The 25934-nt window shown below is 34.6% G+C and overlaps 1 protein-coding gene across 1 annotated transcript in view; it reads right to left on the bottom strand.

Annotated features, from left to right (window-relative positions):
* Window positions 1–1935: 1935 nt before the first annotated feature.
* Window positions 1936–25934, bottom strand: part of MS3_00005198 (uncharacterized protein) — a 42761-nt gene continuing 18762 nt past the window's right edge. The window contains exons 10-17 of the mRNA XM_051213226.1: window positions 24870–24965; window positions 20887–20974; window positions 16929–19266; window positions 15110–15209; window positions 10569–10644; window positions 8388–8651; window positions 5270–5510; window positions 1936–3787 (exon numbers count right to left, since the gene is read on the bottom strand). The gene's annotated coding sequence lies outside the window, so the exon portion shown is untranslated. The remainder of the gene's footprint in view (window positions 3788–5269; window positions 5511–8387; window positions 8652–10568; window positions 10645–15109; window positions 15210–16928; window positions 19267–20886; window positions 20975–24869; window positions 24966–25934) is intronic.

Here is a 25934-nt window from a genome sequence, read left to right as displayed (position 1 = left end):
AGCAAATATATCATAGAATATTTTTACGTTCCTTCTAATAATTGCACACGCTCCGGAGGGCAGTTCGCAAGTTAAGACGACATATCACTTGTTTCGACTTTATTAGCAATAATCGTTATTTGAAAACTAAGAGTGTCTTTTCCATAGTCCCTACCCAGTTTCCAAACTGAATTCTGAACGATAAAAATCTTTAAATTCACACATCGTCCAAACTTCGTTAACAAGTCTGCACCTAAAATAAGGTCTTAAGATAGATTCTGAACGAAAGACGTATTGTATGAAAGACGTATGTATGAAGGTCGATTGGTTGAGGGTTGACTGCCATGTTATTTTACCTTTAACAACCATTGAAGTGCAGTTGGTTGCGTTCAGACGTACATTATGAGTATCATATAGAGACATATCATTAGTAACATGAGTAGTGTTAATTAAAGAACATACTGCATCCGAACCTAACAAAATAGTAGCTGGACAATTAAATGGCTCTTCACATAATGTTGGGACGAAGAGTTTTTAACCACAAAGCAAAACTAATGGATTATGTAACATGCCTGCCGTTGAATTCCTCTTGCATCATCAAATGGACCTCCAATATTTTTTGAGCGAAAGCTCACTTTCTGCACATGTCTAACGTGCAAAGCTCGCTGCGAAACCTTGGTCCCACTGTGGTATCCTGGCTCTTCAAGATATGCGACCATGGACACCACTCCCTCAAAACCGCCTCATCAAGAGCAGCTTAAAAGATTTCAGGGGCTCGTCTCATAAGTTTATTTCACTGCAACTTCAAGTCCATACCGTCAATAAATCGATTAGGGACAACCTCTTCGAGGTTCGTCACTTAATAATTTAGAAACACTGATATTGCCAGTTCTTGAAGACGTCTAATGAAGCAGACGAGCCTTCGCCTTTACTTTACTGAGCATGATGAAACTTTTCTAGTCAAATTAGGACCTTTTCAATGTCTGGATACTATTTGCATTTCAGTAAAGGATTGTTTGCATCCTTTGACGATTGAATTCCAATAGTCCTAGATTCTAAAAAGCTTCTTTTAAAAAGAGGGTGCTATAATGTTTTGAATTATTTGAATTGTATTATGAACTAGGAATCCCAGAATTAACGCAATTGAATTAAGAAGTAAGACACAAGCACAAACGAATGTATTGTATTTGGAATTCGAAATCAAGCATTCAACAAGTACAAAGGTATTATTAGTTCGTTCAAATACCACAGGTGCCTAATACGCAGGTATGTCGATTGATAGTAAAGTTCAAGTATTGTCGACGTTGTAGCTATTATAATGAAAGCCATTCCCCTCAGTAATTTTTAGGTGTTTTATCTTGCGGCCTATAAGTATATAACGTAATAATACTGCCAATTAGAGAACAGTAAATTGTCGACCAGACAAATGATGCATAAAACTGTGCAAGTCGTCTAGAGTCTTTATCGGTCCTTCTCCTTACCTAGCCCTGCCTGTTGAGTCCAGAACACTAATCTCACCTTTCGCTATATGAATAATGTAATGACAATCTTTCTTAGCGTTCCCCAATTAAGATAGGAAAATATCGTTGATAAGTAATGAAATGAGTTAGGAATCAGGATTTGACAGACAAGCCTCCACAGCTATGCTCAACAACGGATATATATGTACCTGTAAGATTATGGTCTAATTCGACAGTATATTTATCTCTGCTAACACAAAAATAAACCCTAACCTAAGAATGTAGATATGTCGTAACGTGACCATCTAGTCTATAAGGTCTTACATGGGATTCACATTATCATATGCACCGACTCGTCCTATCCTATCAATCAACGTTATGACGTCCTGCACTTCTGTAGAACACATTTGAGCTGAGGGGAGAGTAATGTGTTTGATACAATAAGAAAGAATGACCGCGCCTAGACGACCGAGCCATGCCACTTAGATTAATTGTTCCCGCGTTCATTGTTGTTGACCCTCCCTTAGTGTTACATATTGTGTGCGAATCTCAGTAGTTACACACTCAGACTCAAAAATCATGTTGTTAGGAACTAATACCACCACACACTGACATTCATTACTTATTTTACTGAAACAGAAGCATCGGTACCAGTGTCAATTATTTTACATTATGACGATAAATTAAGGTATTGCACTTATGTCCAAACACACTCGTCTTTAGACATATCAAAATAGATACCATGATGTCAGCCGGTCTTATTGGAGGCATAGGAAATCTGACCGGTAACTACTACTAACTGATCAATAAGATCAAATATCTCAGATCGTTCGCGGATATGATAGCTCGATATTTACATCTCTGGATTTGACACTGGGTAAAGTGGATTAAGATTATACAGACACCACTGGTTCTCTTAAAAGTGATACCGTAATCTGTTCGTTGTTCTCCTTTTTGTTGTACGCACTTTACATTCTCGATCTCTTTACAGCCTTATTGTGCTTGTGTGGCGCATATGTATTTGGTGCCCCTTTGTGACAATATTTATATGTCAACTGTACTACCTCTCCCATACACTAATTATTATTTTAATTGAGATCGTGAACCGATCGATGTTAGACCACTATGATCTCAATCAAAACCTTCACAGCCTTATTGTTCTTGTGTGGTGCATATATATTTGATGTACTTTTATGCCAGTATTTATATGTTCAAATGAATAACAAAATTACAGTCAAATTACCATTATGTTCGATGATTATTCAGGTCAACGACGAAAATGTCAGTTGTTTTCCAAAACATATTAGTTTGTTATCCAGAATGATGAGTTCCACATTTTCATATTATTTTCTTGAATATCTTTGTTTTTTCTTGCCTTGAATTTGTCCAGATTATATATACATTGTTCTGATAATCTTTGTCTTATTACACTATCAAAAGTTGCTTTCTAGTTTCGAGAAACCGATTAGTCGGAATGGAAATCTGATACATCATGCTTTTCGAGCGCTCTTGTACCTGGCACCACATACGAAAATCCAGGTACGTTTATTGATCATACAGTTTTTATCCTGTAGTGGCAAAATTGTCTACGTAACTTGTCTTGATTTTTGAACAGGTTAATCATTCTAATCTAATTAGTCATTATGTGAACTTGCATATGTATGTCTGTTATCTACCCAAGTCAGTTGACCATTGTTCACCTAAAATATTCTCGTTTATGTGTATATTCGTAATTCTATATTCACACTTACCTGGGAAATTACTCGAAACTTCACAATAAATATATACCAGTGGTTTACAAAGTCATATACCTTTTCTTAAACGAAGTATTGCACCGAATCAATAAGAGGAAACTGTTACCTCTCACAGAAACCCAATCACAACCTTAGTTTAAGCACTTTTTTTAAACACAAATTATATTAACTTGTCATTTTATTAAAAAGGTATATAGGACGAAATATTTATACAAAAATGAAGTAATGAACCAGTCATTGGAACGAGACATTGAACAAAGTAACAAATCTAGTTTAGATCAATAACAAGACCTGACTCGTCTTCATGACATGGTGACGCTACTTCGTATAAAACTGATGGTAATTTGTCAGGACTGGCTGGAGTTCCTTCCAAAAAAGGAGAAGTCTCGTGATTGTCATGTGTTATAGTAAGGGTAGTAGCATTGTAAGAAACAGTATGAGTATTTTCTGAACAGGGTATATCGATGGAAACATCAGTATCCAATTTCTTATTCACAGGAGAGTCTGGAAATGATTTAGTGGTATCAGCTTTGTTCAACAGAGGGGTGGTATTGACTGCAGCTTTCAAGGCATTCTTTAATATATGATTTGTAGCTGAAAGAAATAAGAATAAATTTAACTGGAAATAAATATTCATTCTATTTCTAGCAATAATCTGAAAAGTATTTTACTTAGAAAAATAAAATGTATTGGAAATAAAATTGATTGTTTGCAGGAAAAAAAGGAAACATGTCATATATGAGGTTAAACGTCTTTACTACATATGTGGATAATAGAAAGTATGTAAAAAAGACTTTCAGATTAACCTCCTTAGATGATACAATTTTTATCAAATTAATATTATTTACTTAGAAAAAAAACCCAGAATTATCTACTGTTTAACATTCATAGAACAAAAAGCGAAAGAATACCAGGGTCACCAAAAAGTTATAGTCACATGGTAATTATTTAATCGCTGTGAAAATAAAATATTCTTATTTTAAGGTTAAAGAGTTATTCGATTCAATTGAACTGGTTGATGAAAAATATTACTTCCTAATTGCTTTTGATTAAATTTTCTAGTGATGTTTGGTGTCTGGATGATGCTATTTTGGGCGTTATTGGAATGAATAAATAATATATTTGTAAAATCCCAATGAGTAGAAAAATTAGATTTTCTGACGTTTCGTGACTCAATGTAAGCCACTTCTTCAGAGAATGAATAACCAAATCAAAATTAATCCACGTTTAAATATTACAACGAACAACAAGAATATAGTGTGACCAATAAAAAACAGGTCTGATTGGTTACATTATATTCTTGCTGTTCGTTGTACTATTTAAACTTCGATTAATTTTGATTTGGCTATTCATTCTCTGAAGAAGTCGCTTACACTGAGTCACGAAACGTCAGAAAATCTAATTTTTCTACTCATTGGGATATTAAAAATATCTTAATTTATTTATAACAATCTACGCAATGATCAGTTTATTCGAAATTATCAAGTCAAACCTTGGTAATGATATCTCGTTATTGGAATATTGGGATTACACTTGAATACAAATCTTAAGTACTGTTTATCATTTTTTATTTAATTTTTTAGCTGACCACCAGTTATCAGCATGATGAATCTGCAATCTTCATAAAACTGATATGATCCGTTGACTTCTAACCGGTAACTACTACTAACTGATCAATAAGATCAAATATCTCAGATCGTTCGCGGATATGATAGCTCGATATTTACATCTCTGGATTTGACACTGGGTAAAGTGGATTAAGATTATACAGACACCACTGGTTCTCTAAAAAGTGATACCGTAATCTGTCGGTTATGAAGCTCTAAGATTTTTCATAAATTATCTCCTAACGCATCAAAAATAAATAACACATGTTTAAATGAATCTATTAGGAGTAGAGACCCCACTGCATATATATATATATATATATATATATATATATATATATATATATATATATATATAATGACTAAATAAATATAGGAGCTTTTGTAATACTCATTGATTGACTAGTGAAAACTTCAGAGATGTGACCTCACACCAACTATACGTCCAAAATGATAAAAAGCAACGTACACAATTGTAATTTTTCATTATTAATTGTTTCAGAACGAGCTTTTCGAGCTGCAAGTCGTTCTAACGCTAAACGTTTATTTCTTTCAGCTCTTGACTCAAAATCAAATGAAGTAGATGGTTGCACTTGTGGTGATTGTATGTTGAAGCTGCCAGTTGAATCTTCAGTTTCATTTTTATGATTCAATTCTTTTCCGTAAACATCATTTATTGTAGATGGGGATTTTGTAGAATTGATTGCATCCTATAAGACAGTGAAAATGATTGGAATTAAGAAAACAAGTTTTAAACAAAGTCAATAAAGTGAAAATATATAAAAATAATATACATACACACATATAAACTTTTAAGAAATTCTATGTAAAATATCGTTTGAACAAGGATAGAGAAAAATATTTGTACATAACAAGGGGTGAACGTATTGTTTTAAAGTTAGTGATATAACTTCAACGCGTTATAAGTTAACAAACAATATGAGTTCAGAAAATTACGAGTGTCTTCTCCATTTCTTGTCACTGAAAATAAAACATAAATCCAATACAAAATATTGAATTTACTCACAAAAATGTATTATCAACTGAAAGACTGGTACCGATAAAAAGAACAGGGAAGTGGCTGAATTTTATAATTTACATCATCATGAAATGACCTTAGTTAGACAGTCACTGAAAACTAAAGAAAACACTAGATAACTGCTTTGTCTCAGTATGAGACCCGTCAACAGTGTGTATCCACTACCCTAACCCAGATCGAATCCAGGATCTGGATATCTTACAGCGAACACATGACCTTTGGACCAATGAGTTGGCATCTAATGATCTACATCTCTTACTTCAATCAACTCATGATATTTTGCAACCATCTTCCAATAACATTGAAAGGTAATTAACTGCCCATCACTCAATATGATTAGACTCGACTAGTCATTGTCTCATACTAAGACTCCAGGGACTACCTCCCTAAATTAGTCATTGGTGAGGACATGAACGTTATTATTTTATAGTTTAAATCATGAACCGACCTTAGTCAAAAAGCCATTGGAAACCAGGAAACACTGAACAGTCATTTCATTCCAGAATGGGACTATCGAAGAGTCCCATAATACGATGAAACGGCAATTCAGTGCTCCCCAACTTTCAGTAGTTGTCTAATCAAAGTCATATCATGAGGTAAATTATAGGAAGATAGCAATACTTGGGACTGGTAATTTGATTCCATTATGACGAAAAAAGCTATCAGCAGTGATTGTATATTCTTCTATATTCACTATTAATAATAAAATCAGTATATCAACAGGTTAGGATACAAGCAAATAGACACGTTATAATGAAATCGAAATAAACGAGTGTTGATGTAAAGCATCGCGTCAAGGAGTGCATTAGAACTGAATGTAAGAGTCAGAATAGTAATAATAACATATTGGTAGGTGGATTAACCAGTGAAAACCTGAGAGAACCAATTGAAAAAGAAATGAAAGATCCGAACTTAATAAAAGATATACCAGTCAACGATTTTAATTTATACACAATCGACTTACCTGATAGGATTGAATAAATCATATACTACGTCAAGTTTGTATAATAAGAGATATTGTGAGTGAATTACTCACTCGTTGAAGATCATCACCCACATATCTCTGTATGAGTCAGTTCGGTAATCTCTCCCTCTCTCTCCATAGATATAGATAAATAACCCACCGACATCACGAACCGGTTTAAGCTGGCCAACCAATGAAGATTTATGAGCACTGGATGGCCGTTTCGTTTTAGTATGAGACTCCTCAGAAGTGCGCACCTAAGACGCTCAGTCTCGATAGCGAACCTCAAACCTCTACTAGACCACTGAGTCTAGATCCAATGGTGTATAAAAGTCTAACTTCAATCAATCAACGATATATATATAAACGCAAAGGTTGTAATCATAGTTATTCGGCTCACTTCATAGTCTTGATCCTCCATCGCTTTATTGATGGTTGCTGAGTTGCACGAGCGTGTAACAGTGACTAAATGAAACCGTAAAACACAGCAATTGTACCGGGTATACACAATCAATGATTACGGTTCTCTGATGAACCTAATCAAAGAGGCCTATAACTCAAATCTGTGCAAACTGGACTAATAGCCAACTAATTTATGAGCTCATTTTATTTGGCCTTTTAATCACTTTTACTTCAACAAAATTCATTCCTTTGGCATCAAGCCAACATAAAACTCACAAGCTGATCTACCACTGGTATAAAGTACTACTCTATAGTCAAACTAATGGTTCAACAATAAATATTTTATGACTAGGATACAAATAAATAATGATGTGTATAAAAAAAGAGGAACACTTGTTGATTCAGAAGTTTCCCGGTTAAACCATTCATAGCATAGAACGAAAAATAATCGAAGATAGTAATCACAACAAATTGAAATTAGTTTGGAAGACAAGTAAGAACTAAAGAGAGAAAACTTAGTTGTCATTTTTTAGCATCCTAATTTCGAACTGATAAATAATATGGATCTAAGTACTTATCCTTTATCAACTGAATATATGATCTTTTTATATGGGCTCTTCAGTAACATTGGAAAATATAGTTCTTGATTTAAGCAATTTGACAAGAAGCAACTAAATTAGAGACGAATATTTTCACTCACTACTGACCAACCAAACAGGAAGAAACATTTGATGACTTTTTATTTTAATCTTATGTTGAATAAAAATGTACATAGTTGTATTTTTTGTAAATATTAATATTTCTTCCTTCTATGATATTGAGATATATGGTTCTGGGAATAGCAAGCATATTTGTTGTCAATTTGTATCATTGTATTACAGAACGTTACCAATAACTAACTGCGATAATCTTGCAAACTATAGCAAAGTAGTATGCACTTACAAACACGGCTCAGTCCAACACTCAGTGACTTCAAACACTAATGTCAAATCTTGGTTTGTTAGCCCCTAATTCTCTTCTAACCTACTCTCCTACATTAACGAAGATTGAACAATAAGGTGGACGATAGTTGGGTATATGTAATACATCAGTCATTGAAGGTTCGTTACTTCATGGACTAATTTGCTATCTTCGCCTATAATAATATCGTGAACTAGGCTACACGAATAGAAATCCATTTACCTCAGGAACAGATTCTAAAGCCCGTTTCCATATTACATCCGGATCTTCTTGTTCTGATGTGCTTTCATTATCAGATGGTACTGCTTGTTCTTCACTTGTATATGGTGGCCAAATACCATTACGAAGTCGATGTAAAGCAACACGTATTTCACGTTTACTTCCAACACTTTCCAAACGATCTATAACTTCAGGAAAACTCATTCTAGGTACCAAACGATGACTCCATGCTTCATAAACAAATAATAGTTTATTCAAATCTTGAAACTTAAAAACATATATACATATATAAAAATAACTAGTAAACATTTGAAAAAATTGTAAAAATGAAAATAATTACAATAACAAAAACAGAATTATAAAAATTTTTTTAATTATCCTTAAAGCTTATTGCATTCATGTAATTTGATGTGTAAAGTACAAATTTATGTAGTCAGCTTCAGGCTTCATCAGTGATTTTATGAGAACAACTATAACAATGTGAAACTGATCTTCCTAAATTGAAATAGACGGATCACGACTTAAATCTACCATTGACTGACTAGTTGTTTTAACCACAAAGCTACTAAACCTAACTCAGTATTGTGATTTACACACGCGTTTAATGTACAATATACTTCGCGTATGGAACATTATTTCATATTTTCTAACACCTTAACAATTTTTTACTAATATTGTGAAATAAAACATGACAAAACAATCTCCTTTAATAGTTGAATTCATGTGCCGATCTAAGCTAGACCAATATTGAAAACCTGGAATCACTAGAAGGCCTTCCCACAACAGGATGAAACGGCCGTCCAGTGCTTCCAGGTTTTCGGTGATGGTCTAGCTTAGATCGACTCATGAATTCAACTGTTACAACACTACAATCTTCCCAAACCCCCATTCTAATAACAATTTCTTTTAATTTATATTTTTTTATTAAGAAGTATCATAATCCTAAGCAGCCAAATTCAAAGTGACTATTCCATAAATCCAATTAACGATAAACAGAATTTGCCACTAAGGTAATTGTAAAGACAAAAACAATAGTTATATCAAACTGTTGCATAAAAGTTGTTTTCTCAAAGAACACTTTATATTTGAACAAACGACTCAAGTGGATATCAGAACCGCGACATTAAGGCCTTATAACAACAGCCTAACCATTCAATGATTGGGTCTGAAGTGTCGGAAAGTTTCATACTACGATGAAAAACATATTATCCAGTACTTTCTGGTGTTTAATAATACCTTAACTAAATTTAATAGGTGTTGAATTCTATTAAAAATTAAACCAAATACCATGCATATATTTAAAGAAAGTTAAATAAATGAATAGTATTTTTTGTTTGAAGTAAATATTCCTACGTCAATTGAGGTTGATATCTTAGCTTCTGAAAATAACTTAGTTCCGTATTCTTTTTGATGCAACTCAATCTGTTGCAGTGTGATATAAAAGCATTATCTTGGTAAAAGCCTCTTTGAGATCTTCAGTTTCAATAATATTTTACACTATTATGTTTTGTTAATTCATTTCGTCTTTTCGAACTATAGTTTTTATGCTTGATGTTTCTTATCATAATTATTATTGATATTACCGTCATTTCGACTTCTTGAAATTCTTATCTCGTCAATTTCAATTGGCCGCGCAACACAGTGTGACAAATTGGATCGAGGTATATTTAATCCAATTTCTACGTTGATAATCATAAAATTCACTTTATATTGACATTTCGGACATTCCCAGGTAGAGAATGTCTAACAAGTTTTAACTTATTCAGTTTACTGAATGAAAATATTTTTTCTTTAATCACTGATGTGTATCTACATAAATACAAAATTTCGTGGGTCATATTTATCACACAATAATGTAACCCGACATCCAACTGGAAACTAGGGCACTGGACAGCTCTTTTGTCTTAGTATGGGACTCCTTAACAGTGTGAATACACTATCGCATCAGAGATTGAACCCAAAGGCTACAGTATTCGTTGGAAACTCTTGACTACTACTAAACAACTAAATGGACACGGTTGTAAAGTCCTGTACTCGAAAGAAACAATTCTCCAACGTTCTCTGATTTTCAATAGAATGCCAACTTACGTAAATTTTTGATGAATACCACTAATAGATTAATTCAATCTGCACAAAATTCATTTAATATATTTATGAAAAGATAGGTATCTTCTATACACCTACCTCATAGCCTTTACCTCGAAATTTAACTTTTTTGAAATCTTCCAGCAGAGCCGGCAAACCTTTGTTACTCAATAATCTAATAAAATGAAAGTGAAAGAATAATAAAAAATAGATAAGCAGAACATTTGAAAAATTCAAGTAATCTCGAGAAATATTCAGCTCTAAAACGGAATAGAGGTTTACCAATGTAGTTAAAAACATTACTAATGAAATTAAACCCATGTATATATCATGAAATCGTTAATGTTGAGATGGCTAATATGAAGCGTTGACTTGACTGAGTTTATACGTTAAATGAAATTGTGAGATTAATGATCAGAATAAATATGGTCAACATGGAGTGAAAGAGATAATAATTTAATTCATAGTTTAAACTTATCTTATTCACACATTATTATTATTATGACGCTAGCAAAAGTTTTAAGGAATTCATTCAGCATGCACCCCTATTTACCCATTAGTACCTAATTCATATTATTCTACATATTAAGTGATTTCTGATTTCTTATTACATTATTCTCTCTCAGGCCATATTAACCATGTTTATTCTGATCATTTATCTCACGATTTCATTTAACATATAAACTTATTCACCACAACATTAACGATTTGATTTTACTAAACAATCCTAAATTTACATGCTATAGCTTTTAAACGATGTATTTTACCTTACACTTGGACACTATTTGGATTATTAATTTGGATATATAACTGTAGAAACTGATGTGAATGATGGCAAATCAGTTGATAAGGATGTGAATCTTCATCGACTGAGATGGTTGGGCCACGTGTTACGTATGCCTAAACACCGATTACCACGATGTGCAATGCTGACTAGTGTTGAGGGTGGTTGGAAGAAAGTTAGGTGCGGCAAAACCGAAATGTGGCATCAGTGCTTGAAGTCACTAACTTCTAATCTCAGCCATGTTGGTAGATGCAGAATACTTGGTTGGGGTCCGCGTGACTATCGTAACCAATGATTGGAGACTCTTGGTGACATAGCTCAGAACCGATCACAATGGCGTCCGTGTATACACTCTCTGCCTTCCCTTAAATTATGAGATTAAACTCGCTTCATATCTTTCTTTCTACGAATTAATTCTTTCTTCCTGTACTATGTCCTTATATGTAATCTTTCTTTTATACATTACCACCACTGAATTAACTACTTCTATGAATCCGGTGTTCATCTTGCTGTATTAATGAGGTATGGCAACTTGGACCGATGCATATATGTGCCTGCTCCTGCGTTGTAGCTGACTGACTGATGGGAATTTATTGAAAAGAATATTCTTAGTTCACATATCTGTTTTCATATTATGGGAGTTTCTCAGCGATTAAAATGTTTATGTCATCCCATAGTTCAAGCTGCAGCGAGGTATATGGCGATTAAACTACAGTCTTTATAAAAAGTTAGTAAATCGAGAATAGCTGAACTAGATAGATGATAGTCGTGTGTTTCAGATAAATTTGGGTTTGTAAGTTGAAACTAGTGTTGGGTTATTGGATATCGGTTTGCACTACAGGCAGTCTTTTTATTAGTGTTAAACAGTTTAATATAAACTAACGATCGACAAAAGTAGACATAAATGGAGAATTAGGCTTACGCCAAAAATACTAAAGGATATATATCAATATCTCCGAATGTAACAAATAATGGAAATTTGATTCATTTATTTCCCAAAACTGTTCTACAGTTTGCTTGACCATGTGAACATGTACCAAGTCTTGAATAACTTGATCATTCATACTAGGAATTTTTGGAATAGATTTGTCAGGTAGCCAAACGTTTTCATTAAGGATATTGCTCTCACTCCTCGAGAAACAGCTTAACAATAGACCATAGATTCAATGAAGAACAGACAGAGAAAAATCTTTTCACACTTATCTTTCTAATATGAATTGGATACTGATTTTCTAGTTTAATTATCAAACCCAAAGAAACATTAATACCAATTACATTGAGATTCTGAATTTCGAAAACTTTATCACTCATGTTGTTATAACTTGTGGGTTTGTGCTCCTATCAATGTATTATGTAATGGTACCGCCAATTACAGAACAGTGAATTATCGACAGGACCAATGACGCATAAAACAAGTATGAGCAGTCTAGGGTCATTATCGATCCCGCTTCCCTCCTAGTCCTGCCTATCAAGTCCAGAACACCAATCTCAGCCTCTGTGATATGAATCATTTATTTCAAACATACTGGGTTTATATACCAACCAAACAGACCACATTGTACCATAAAATAGAAAACAACATTTGTACAAGATTTAACCAAATGTAGCTGTGAATGTGGGAGACTGCAATTAATAAACTGGGGATAACTTAAGAATGGTAAATCGTATAATAATAGTTTATAAGTCAAAATAAAGCTTATAATAAGAGGAACACAAACATGAATAGTTTAGTTATTTAACAATTATACGACAAAAATATACGTATAGTATTGACCCATAAATGGATCCCAAAAGTTACCATTCATCATTCTCGTCGGGATATAACAATGTTTACACAACATTTGGCACAGATAAAAGTCGCATTACGATAAATAATTCGCATAAATTTTTTGAGATGCACTGGTTAGTTTTATTCGAGGTGTCGCTATTGTTTTAATGGTGAATTGAGTTTATTGGTATGAGTGATGCAATTATGCAGTAAGAATCTTATAGCTAGTTTATGATTTTAGAAATATACATGAATTTAAGTAGAGGTGGGTAGTGGACATCACTGGAATCCAGGAAGAGCGTCTCGTGATATTTGGAACTCGTCAGCTGAGTGTATCTGCATGACAGTGCTGATATTCACTCGTAAATGCGAGTCTAGTAACCATCCACTATAGACACCCAAAGTGTTATCTGGACTCAGTAGGTCAGTTGATAGCATGTTGGGCACTAGAAGGGAGAGAAATTGGGTTCGAGTTCTGAAGTAGACATTAACTATGGGATGCAGGCAAATCCAGTTGACGATTCCCATACATGACGAAAAGCGAGTTCGGAATTCCATTGTTACCCACTATCCTCCATTAGTGAAAAGTACTTGTTAATTAATGCCCATATCGAGATTTACATACACTAATCAAAACTAGCCAAAATCCAAAAATCAGCAAAAACTTACATATGTATGATTTTACATCATTTTGTACCGAATAAACATAAAATCTGATACAATCGAGCATCAGAAAAGTATGTACCCCACTAATAAGGAGATAGAGTTGTGAAGAAACGAAGAATAGTAGAGTACAATTTAAAAAATAAAGCAAACGAATAAGAACAGTGTACAACGTGCGATAAAGTACAATAAAAAAAGATTTACAGTTAAATAAGTTACTTTGACTTTCATGAAAACAGTAAAACAATACTACAGAAGATTCGCCATTAGCTTCTATTCTGAACCATATCTGATAACGTCTCAAATTAATCAGTTGCATCATATATAGAACCCCGATAGATCTCAGTTCTATACAACATCCTTGCAAATATGAATGATAGTTGCATCCTTTAATGAATTTCCTACCAGACTTTACTGCGTAATTTGTGTCCAAGTGACGGTATGTGATCAAATTAGTCGGAAGATATTCAAAGTGAACTATGTTAGATACTTTCGAAAAAGGTAGTTGATAACAACATGGACTATTTATCATCAATTAACAACAGATTATAAAGGTCAGTCAGATTGTGATTACAACATTGTATGATTTCATTTTATGGTGTCACAAGCACTCACTAATTGAATACTCATTTACTAAGTACGGATGCGAGTACTTGCCTTCAAGTCACACTAAGTGTAAAGGCTAGTGGTGCTACCGGTGAGACTATAATTTATGGACAACCCTTGCGCAATACTAAACTGATTTAGGGAATGTTCACCAACTACCTAGGACTAAATGAGAGTTATAAACCTGTGGGAAGAATAAAGATTATGATTTACAATGGATGGTTAGGATTGGGAATTAGATTTAGGGTTTTCATCACGAACCGACATCAGCTATAATGCCAAAAGGATATTTAGCCAAATGGATGGACGAATTTCGCGCCAAAATCCAAGACCTGTTAATCTAAATCTGGTTGGTTCATCTATAAATTGTAGTCTCGCTCCTGAACTATTGAGACACTGCTCATAAGTAATCAATATTGTAAATACACAATGTATATTCATTAACAAATGAATCACTGGAAAACAGAATATACATATCGTCTTAAACTCCTTAACCATAGATGTAATATGGACAAACTGACAATAGATATTTTTCAGTTAAACACGATTTACAATAGGCTTTTATTTTAAATATCTTGATAAAACGGTCATCAATACATACATTATGTTGAATAGAACCAAATCAGATAGATCAGGTGTTATTAAAACCAAAAAAGCAGAAGTTAAGTGGCTCGCAAATAGTTTGTTGGCAAAGAGATAGATGTAGATAAATCAACGAAGTTTCTCAGAACAGTATAGAATAAATAATACAGGAAGATCAATAAAATAGTGAGTAACCTTCTACGTGGATATATATGAGGTATAAAATGTAATGATTACCTTTGAGGATCAAGTTTGGGACGAGGATTCTTGACAACACGTTTCGCTGCTCCTTTGGAAATCTTACGTAATCTCTCCAATACATCAGTGTCCACCGCATCTAAATACAAAAGAATAATAAAAAAGAAAGAACTAAAAGGTCAAAATGTTGACAATCTCTTATTTGAAATTTACACAGGTTGGTGAATTAGTGAATCTTCATCGAATGAGATGGTTACATGTATTATGAATGTTCAACCACCACTTACATAGATGGATGATGTTGCCTAGCAAAGTAGGCTGGGGGGAAGCTAGGGAAAACCAAGGCAAAGCAGGACACCAATCCATGAAGTCGTTGACAGTTGAGCTAAATCACGTCGGTAGGTGTAGATTATCTGGTTGGGTTCGGCGGGATTGTCGTAACCAATGGGTAGAGACAATGAGTGAGATAGCTCAAGATCGTTAGCAATGGTGTAGGTGCATCCACTTTTTATCTTCCCAAGATCCCGAGTTGTAGAACCTCGCTACACATGTTTTTATTTTTTGTACTTAATCTTTCCTACTACTCCTGATACTTTACAACTTCTACTACCCTGAATGGGGTTTATCTTGACAATTTGATGGAGCGACTTAAACCGATATATGTCAGGTTTTACGTTAACTATGATTGACTGACGGCTATTCGAACAAAATTTAATGCTATATGGAATAAAACAGACTAAAACACCTACTACTATGACATATTACATTAGAGGTATATGTGTAAAACCGGAACAATAGTTCAGTGATTGAAGTATTCAGTTCCCAACAAATACATCACAAGTTCGAAACAATTTGCGCTACCTACTTCGGTTTGAGAAGCTGGAGAGTATTAGTAAATCCCTCACAAGAAAATAAATCGGCTCAAAGCTGAGTACTTGGTTGTAATGGCGCAGATACATTCACTAATCTTCTTCCATAAGATCCTTCGTTTCAAAATCAATCTATACTACAAACCCACTGACTTTTCCACAAACAGTCAGTCAGTCAGTGGTCTTGAGTGTTGTTAGAGGTATGAGGGCGGCTATCACTTCCCGGTTGCCCACACCGTGGAAGGGTTGTTCTGGAGGTACCTGAAAAAGAAATCGGATTAGAGGTGGTCTTAGTGACCCGAGAGCGTGACTGCAGTGCCCAAGGGACAACTGCTTAAGGTCGGTCACACACGACCTTTTCATGGGTAATTTTTGTGTTAGCTCCGTACTTGCTGAGACCTTGCTGCCGGAGACGGGTATCCGTGGGATAAGGAGAGGTGTGCATTTTTAGGGTCGACCTTTTCTAATCCCACCCCTCCTTGTGGGAAGGCAGCATCGCTGTCATGCTGGTTGTCTGAAGGAAACACCTTACTGCTGTCACACCTCTCTACAGTCAGCAGTACAACTTCGCCTTCGGACCTTAGGTTTGTTGCTTTTAGTTTTACCGCTGTTCAACCGACCTGTCTGACATGGTAGGACCTTGAGGAACGGTTGTTCTAGCCAGTATAGCTCGTTTGCTTCATCACGATAGGCAAGCCCGATCACCACGTCAAGGTAGCAACAACGGTCGGGAGTTTCCACAAATAAACTATTTTTATTGACTATTTTCTACTATAGCTGATATTACTACTACTTCTAGCATTTTAGTACTAATCTTTACAATTTCGTCTGTTGCTGTGAAGATGTGGTGTGGTAACTTCAACACTGTACATATTATTGGGTCCGGATCTATGTTTCCTAATGACTAACTTGGTAGGTGAGCCACACAGTCAATTAACTGATTTATATGGGATCAAATATGTGAACTGATCTTAGGTTAGTTCGCTTACCATCATCTGCGCCAGACGGCAGTTCATGTTGGTTATTAGTATTGTATCCTTCGGAAATTTCATTTGGTGAGTAAGCACGTCGTTTGGAGTCACGTTTTAAGTCATTTTCACGACGACGGTTATTTCTCACATGTGAATCATTAGAATCAACATTGACAACAGATTCCGCTTCGTCTTCAGTAACACCACTATTAGATTCTTGTTCTGATGATTCATAATTTAAACGTCTTTCGTCATCAGATGATGATGAAGATTCTTCACCTCGTGGGATTCTGGTTGATTCAATTGGAGGAATAGAAGACGGTAAATGAGTGGATATGTCGAGATCTGTATAGTCATTTTCTTTATCGCTAACACTATCATCATCATCCAGCGCAACACGTAATCGATGCCGTGATAGTTTGCCTACTTTTGATGAATAACTCACATTGGAATCATTTAACTCAGAAATACGAGTACTGCTTAGCACACGAGAAGCGGAGATTTTAGGGGCAATTTCTGTGGATGCCTATGATTAATATTAGTAGAAGAAATATGAATTTAAAAGGTGAATAATTACCGAAAAACAAAATGTTTTAAATTAGTCCTATAAATGATATTATTAAGTAACAGTATACACGACTATGTCGTCAATTTTGAGACACACGTTGCGTATGCGTCAGTGATACTACACAAATATTCAGACTCCTGTAGGTAAGTCAGCATGGTTACAGTACTCAGCTTTTGGTCATTAAGTAGTTTAAAGCATATACTATATTACTTCATGCTATATGGAGTTGACAAATAGGAAGGTATACATAATCTATGATTATGGCACAAGTGCACAACTCGCACGGACTATAAAAACCCATTTGTATAACTTTCAACAATCTGGTTGAACTGTTTGTACGCAACTCTGGGTTCTTTTTTTATGAAAATCAATTAAACGGTTGAAGGTACAAAAACAGTACAATGAAGTCTGGAAAACAATTGGAGACGAATCTCATGAAAAGTTCCTACTTTTTTCATACATGTTGAAATGTCTACGTGTTTTTGTCATAGTAAATAGAATATCAATAAAATTATGTTAATACACAAACGACAAGCAGAAGTTATGTAATCTCTTAAAATAAAACATAGGAAGTACACTTTTGTATTACCATTATGAATATTTAGTAACAAAATGATCAGTGAAACTCATAGCCGGACACTTTATAGGACCTACTTAGTATCATTGACTCAATAAATCAAACATACACATGAGTTTATGGGTATTAATTCCAAGGTTGGACTTAAGTTTCAAATAAATTGAGCATTGGGTAGAGAGTTAATAATAAATATATATATTGTTATATCCCAATTAGTAGAAAATTTGTATTTCTGAATTCGGTTATTTATTCACTCCGAAGAAATGGCTTACATTAAGTCGCGAAACGTCAGAAATACAATCTTTCTACTCACTGGGATATAACAAAAAAATATATTTATTATTAAACATACACATGGTACAGAATTTTTCACCATGGCGCAACTGTATTCACTCTTCGTCTAGTTATAGATACCAAGTTCATAAATTATACTACGATTTTTTGCCATACAAATAATCTACTTTTTCTTTTCAAACCACATTGTCTTAGCCTAATCTTTTCCACTACCACTAATGCTATTACTACTTCTCCTGCTGTGACATCCCACCTGGTGATATGCTGTGGCAACTTGAAGCAATGCAAGTATATCCCAGGTTCTAAGTTGCATATGAATAACTGACTAACACACACACACACACACGATCGGACTACCCAACCAATGGTATACACAAGTAGTCAGCAAGATAAGTCTATTGCTTATAGAGTTAATAATGTTGGATGAAGTGGCTTTATTGCTTCTATCACACCACCAATCAATGAAGATGTTATGTCGAAAAAATAATTTAACGCTACACATTATAAATATCTAATTAATATAAAAATATTTTAAATTAACAGATAAACCTAATGCATAGAAATTAATTTTAAATAAAAGAGGAAAATTCATTTATCTAGGTATACAGTGAAACAAAAACAGCACACATACACATGAAACCAATGAACACAGGTTCAAAATAATCATTTATATTTAATTAAAACATTATGATTTGACACACAGAAAACAACATTTAATGTTATACTTTGTACAATACACAAACAAGTGTAGTGATGATAAAAATAATAATAATGAATAATTCCAATAAATGGTCATATCCAAGTTGTTTACATTTCTCCACATTGTGATATTAGTACAGGAACTTTCGGACGATTATTAGCACCAGTTGGCACATTTTCAATTTTCTTCAAAACTAACATCCCATCGACAATTCGACCTGATAAATAAAGAAGAATGTGACCGAAAATAATATTCGGAGTGTAATTTTTAAAAATAATAAAACTATATACGAATATTTTATACGGAAATGTAATGGGTTAAGTTACTGGAATTTGGAAAATCGTAAGAATAAAATGACGAAAACGAATGAGGACATACGTTGTTTAAAAGTGTAAATATCTTGGCCATACAGAAGATCAATTGCAGCTCAACTATCTCAGCAACAAAGTCTCTGGTTGTGACATTAGTTTAGATCCTAACAGAAGGATTAGTTGTTTCAAGATAGTGTGTCCCAAAAATAACATAACAAGAATCCAGGTCTTCCTTTTAGCGATCCTTAATCAACTAACATGAATTAGTAGACTGACGATGAAGTAACTCATAAGAAAACAAGCACAGTTTGTGTAATCAAGTTTAAGACAGTTTAATTCATTTGAAGGCTAATGATGTAGATTTCAGATAAACTAGAAAGTTGCTTAAAGGTGAAATCATTTTGTTGCCTGTATTGAAAAACAACAGACAGCAGTAAGACGTTTCCCTCAAATAATGAAAAGTCCTACTAATAGCAGCTTCCCACAAGACGTAGAATTTAGAAGAAATCCAATAAATTAAGGTACATCTTGATTATCGCCAAGATATTTTGGTTCCCAAACAACAAACACAAACAAATATCTGCAATTATGAGTTAAAAAGGCTTAAAATATTTCCTACACATCTATGGCATATGAAGGCCATACATAAACCAATAAATATTTTTAACTCCTTCACGTGACCCTAGCCCTGAAAACAAAGCTGATATTCATACCTCTGATCCTCTGTTTAAAGACCAAGACTAAAAGAATTATCGAGGACTAAAAATCTATAGGTAAGTTGATCTCGAAGCAAATTACTCGTTCACCCAACAACAATCGGTCTACGATGAAATGTTAGTTTAAAAATTCGAATAAATCTTAACAACTAATTGAAGAGATGGTAAATACTATGTTCCGTATCTTTATGAAGGATTGATGATAGTTAAAAAAAAGACTGGATTTCAATAAGCTGAAATTTTAGACACTAGGATATCGGTTTACATCTTAGAGACCTAAAAGAGGAAAACTGTATTTTTTTTAAAATCACTAACAGTGATGATTGAAATTAAATGACCAATAAAAGAAACGAGTTTGCATTTAAGCAATACGTTTAGGGCTTACTGACGATACAAAAGTGGAAATTGAAGTGAATGTAATGAAAATGTATGGATTTTCGAAGTCACACATATCATCTGTTTGCAAATACTCTGAAAGAAACAGAAAACAAAACCACCTTCGCTATCATATGAAATTCCTTAATTGGGAGTTGTACATATTTGTTCGGTTATGTTGGCCAATAAAACCTTCTTATACATTCTCATCCAAGTAGCTCGTTTGGAAATGCATACAGAAAGCGTATACATATAAGCGGGAAGCCCATGCAATCGCAGAACATAACATGTCAACGATTAGAAACATATTAGTGGGTTGAAACATACATATTTTAAGAAAAGAGTGGCTCACTTTATAGGATACTTGTTGTCAACGTATTAATAAACTGAAAATATTTCTCAGAACACAAATTGACGAACTACAAATAAACTCACCGAAAACCACATGTTTCCCATCGAGAAAGTCACAAGGGGCACAAGTAATGAAGAACTGGCATCCATTTGTATCCCGACCACTATTTGCCTAAAAGAGAATAAATTTAAAAAATGTTACTAAACTAGACAATTAAAAATAAAACTTTATACTCAATAATTATCATCACGTTTACGTGTAGAACAAAATACTTTAGATATGGGATAGATGGATAGATAAGCTTTCATTTAAGTCATTAAGTGTTGACATAAGTTTGGCCATTTGTAAACTAATGTTAACTAATTACGAACTTATCAGTGAGTTTTATGCATTAATTTTGATTTCCTATATGTGATGCGCTTCAGTTGTTAAGTTCATTTGCATTTTCTGTCTCTATTCTCTTCCCATTTAACTCTTTTGTATGATGCTTTATACTTATGAATGTTAACCGTCGTGGAGCATAGGCCGTCGACCAAGAGTCACCAACCTACTTCATCATGGACTCTTCTTTCCAGTCGTTTCCGATTCCCATTCATTCTTTTAATATCTGCCTCAAATTCCCGAAGTAATGTGTTACTTGGTTTTTCCCTTTTCCATTTCCCTTCCAAATTCCAAGTTAGAGCTTGTCTCATGATGCATTTTAATGATTTCCTATCTACCTCCAACATCTTTTCCTAATTTCCACTTCAGCTGAGTTGATTTTTTGTATGACATAGTAGGTTGTTGCTGATGCCATCCGGTCAACGGACACTAAGTATCTTGAGTAGACAATTATTTATATATACCTATACTATTCTGATGATGGTTGTGATGGATGTCCAAGTTTCAGCTACATACAATAAAACTGTCCTAACGTTTGTGTTGAAAGGTCTCGCTTTGATGTTGGCTGACAGTTGTTTTGAATCTCGTATGTTATTCAGTTGTAGAAATACTGTCCTTACTTGCTAATCCGTGTCTTTACATCTACATTAGATAATTTCTGTTTATCGATGAACCTGTCCAAGTAAGTAAAACTTTTCATCTCGTACAGAGCTTCTTCATCAAGTGAGATTAGTTTGGATATCTCTGTGTTGTATTTGAGGATATTGCTTTTCCATTGTGCATGTTGAGGCCTACTGATGCAGAGGCTGCTGCTACACCAGCTGTTCTCACCTGCATTTGTTGCTGTATATGGGATAGAAGAGTTGGGTCATCTGCCAAATCCAAATCATCCAGCCACATCCAAGTTGTTCATTGTAATCCGTGCTTCTCCTGAGATGTGGAGGTCAGCATAATCCAATCGACCACCAGAAGAGAAAGGGAAAGAGCAGGAGGCGTTGTTCGGAAAGGGTCTTCGCTTGGAATGCACATTGCAGTTAATTTTATGTCTAATTCAGTGTTTAATATGTTATATTGTCAGGTCATGCTGCTTTACCACTCTTGATTTATCTGATGGTCATCCTGATTTCCTCGATAGCTGGTGGAGTGACATCTCTAAGAAGGTTTATGTGTGGTGCTTCGACGTCTGGTGGGTTCAGTGGGGCTGATTTACTCATGAGTTCTTTAAAGTGCTCTACCCATCTGTTCCTCTGTTCTTGACTTTCAGTGATTGGCTTATCACCTTCGTCCTTGACTAGTCTCTCTGGTTTACTATATTTCCCTGCCAGTTCCTTTGTTGTGTCACATAGTTGTTTCTTATTTCCTTTTATGCAGCATCTTTCGTTGTCGTTGCTAGCTCTATCACATACTTCTGCCTATCGGCTCTAATGCTCTTCTTCACTTGCTTGTCTGATTCTGTGTATTCAGTTTGTGTCTTGACTTCCTGTGTTCTTGTTCGGCTGTTGTTAATTTCTGTCCTCTTCTACTTTCTTTCTTGAATCTTGTCCACAGTTTCCATAAAGATCCACTCCTTATGATGATGCTTCGTGCGGCCCACCAACTCCTGACATGTTGAAGTTAGTGCTTCTTTGCTCCCTTTTCAATTATCCTCCATAGTAGTTTCATCTTGTTTGAGTTGATGATGTAAGGCCCTCAACCTGTTGTTGAGATCTATTTTCAATTAATTGAGTTAGTCAGTATGTCGAAGGAATGTTGTATTAAGTATTGCAATGCTGTCTCACAAATTGTCTGGTGTTCTTTAGCTTCAGTTTCATCTTGGCAGCCACCAGATGGTGATCTGAAGTGATGTCAGCTCCTCTCTTAGTCCTCACGTCTTCCATTGACCTTCTGAATTTTTTAGTGATACGAATATGATCGATCAGTTTCTCTGCAGTGATCCGATGAAACCCATGTAGATTTGTGCATGTGTTTGTGGGAGAACATAGTGCCGCCAATAACCATTTTGTTGAATGCACATAAATTTGCAAATCTATCGCAATATTCGTTCCTTTCTCCTAATCAGTCCATGCCATCCTATAATATCTCCGTAACCAGTGTTGTCCATTCCCACTTTGGCGTTCAGGTCTCCCATCAGGATGATCAGGTCTTCTCCGGGGTATTTCTCTACGATTAACTGCAGGCCCTTGTAAAACTGACCTTTACCGTCTTCATTGCTATCATTGGTGGATGCACAGCACTAAATAAAATTCATTGCTATTAACTCGAAGAATGCTTTGATGATTCTGGATCCATGAGTGCTCTTAGTGCTTTTTGAACAGCATCAGTTCAACTCCTTGTGTGTAAATAGCATTTTCTTCTCCATGACCATAATAAAATAGCACCTCCCGAATATAATCTTTTCTGTCTAACACGGGTACAATGGATTTCACTTATTACGAGCACCGTCAAGGTGTATCTCCTAATTTCTTTAGCTATTTGATTGGTTCTGCCAGTCTCCCACATTATGCGGAAATTTCATGTACCCATATTAATTGCTGCTCTGGTTGTTAGAAGGGCGTCAGCCTCGTGACTTCCGAAGAATCTCGGCTTTCACCACGAGGCATCACGACTCTTCTTGCAAGATTGTTTTCTACGGGATTAGATTGTTGGCCCAATGTCCAACCCTCCTTTATTCACACTTGCGACCGTAAGTAACCAAAGGGCTACGAGAATTGTTGCTTATACTACTTGTTAATATTCAGTAATCAATTGCATCTCTAATAGTTGCTGAACGTATGGTATAACGTACTTTGTTGTGTGATTAATAACATTTACAGTATTGATTGTGATTATTTTCGTTCAACCTTTGTAAGTTATTTAGTTTCGTACTTTCCCAGAATCCTTGTTTAAACCCAACAGCTTCCATACCTATGTGCTTTTAGTTCCCATTTTCGTAGCTTATAAATTGCTGTTAACAGTAGATACAGCTACCACTTGTCATCAACGCTACCATATGTTGTAATTACTCTTTATATTATTACAGGAAGCCTTTCTCACTTCATATACGCAGACGCGTTAATTGCCGTAGATACCTCATGAGTTGAGGTTTGTAATCAAATCATATGTAATCCTTAATAATAAAGCTGGAGTAATAAAAACAACTAATTCATTGATCAACGGTGTAAATTACTGATCATTAATTAATGAACTGACTACCTATCGCCAAAATTGTATTTTTCAATTTTGAATACATCATTGGGAGAATTTCATTTTTCAGTGCATAAATCCATAAGAATAGTAATGATATGGTGATTTGACGAGTTGAATAGGAGATATTAGATAACAGATTGTCAATAACTTGTCCAAGAAGTACATAGTCATTAGTAGGGATTCAAAACTGAAATCTATCAGTCTCTGAATTCCACTATTAGTCACATAGCGAATATATTAAAACTTGTGACATAACGCCACATATACAGGCAATCTGTACACAATGCATATATTGTAAAAGACAATTCAATTCAATTTCTGAACAAAAAGAAATGGAGAAATTACAAACCTTTACCAGTGCAACCAAGTATAATGTTTTAAACTGAAAAAACTATTCAGTACATATCAGCGTTGCATAATGAATAAATTCAAATAAGAAAATAGGAACTAAATAGTGGGACAAGAGAGAGACAAAAAGAGGGAAGCACACATTACTTACCATAGACAGCATTCCACAAGTACAATGTTTCACTTCAAAATTCTCATCTGCAAATTGTACACCGCCATAAATACTAAACGATCCGGTTCCGTCACCCTGAAAAAACGATTAATTAAACGAACATTGTCTTTTCGTTATGGTAGACTATTTACTGATATATAACGCTTACACAATGTTAGAAACTTTTTTCACAGACCATAATTTGCAAAAAAATCAAAACATGTTCAGTTAGAAACATATCACAGACACATATATATTCAAATATAGTGGTTCATCCTCGCCCCCCCCTCACCTCAAATATTTTAACAATCACTAAAACGATGGATCATTATTTCATAAATCTGATTTTGCTAACATATATGCGACGGGGTGTACTATCTTTACCCATGGGGCTGACAATTGTTGTTTTTCCTTGGTCCCTAATGTTAGCTTTTGAGAATATGACCATAAGTACTTTAAGAAAGGGTAGTTGGTTTTGTAGTATCGGTTACTATACGAGTTCACATAGTTTATTTTGGTTTTCGGACAAGCCAATTAATTCATTCTTCTTAAATCACATTTTGACCTTGTCAATTATTCGCTTATCAACCTTGACTGCTTTCATATGAGCGTATTTGTGTGCACTTTTTATCCCATTCATTACATATCTGGAACTCATTTTTATGCGACTATAAATATCGATTAACGCTTGATTAAATTGAGTTGGCCCACACTCCTTCTCCACCGCGTGTCATTTCGCTTCTCTCTCTTTTTGTTTCTCCGCTCATTTGTCAGATCAACGATAGTATGAAATATACGCATTCAAACTTCATTCTCGTATTCGACTTATGTAATTCCGTTATTCACTAACGCGAGATAAGTCGATGATTATATACGAAGATAGCCAGGATGTATAATTTTGACAACGATCATTCATACAATCGAACTGGAGTCAGATATCGGGCCACAAAAGTTCACATGTTATCGAAATATGTGTTCAACATGTGTAGATGCACACTTTTTTTCGCCTAAATATATCAAGATATAGCACGCTGATACAGAAATTATCTCTGGTTATAACGACAT

Source organism: Schistosoma haematobium, chromosome 1 (genome assembly GCF_000699445.3).
Source record: "Schistosoma haematobium chromosome 1, whole genome shotgun sequence".
Lineage (NCBI taxonomy): Eukaryota > Metazoa > Platyhelminthes > Trematoda > Strigeidida > Schistosomatidae > Schistosoma > Schistosoma haematobium.
Note: the sequence above shows the minus strand (reverse complement) of the source record. Positions and strands in the feature narration are given on the sequence as shown.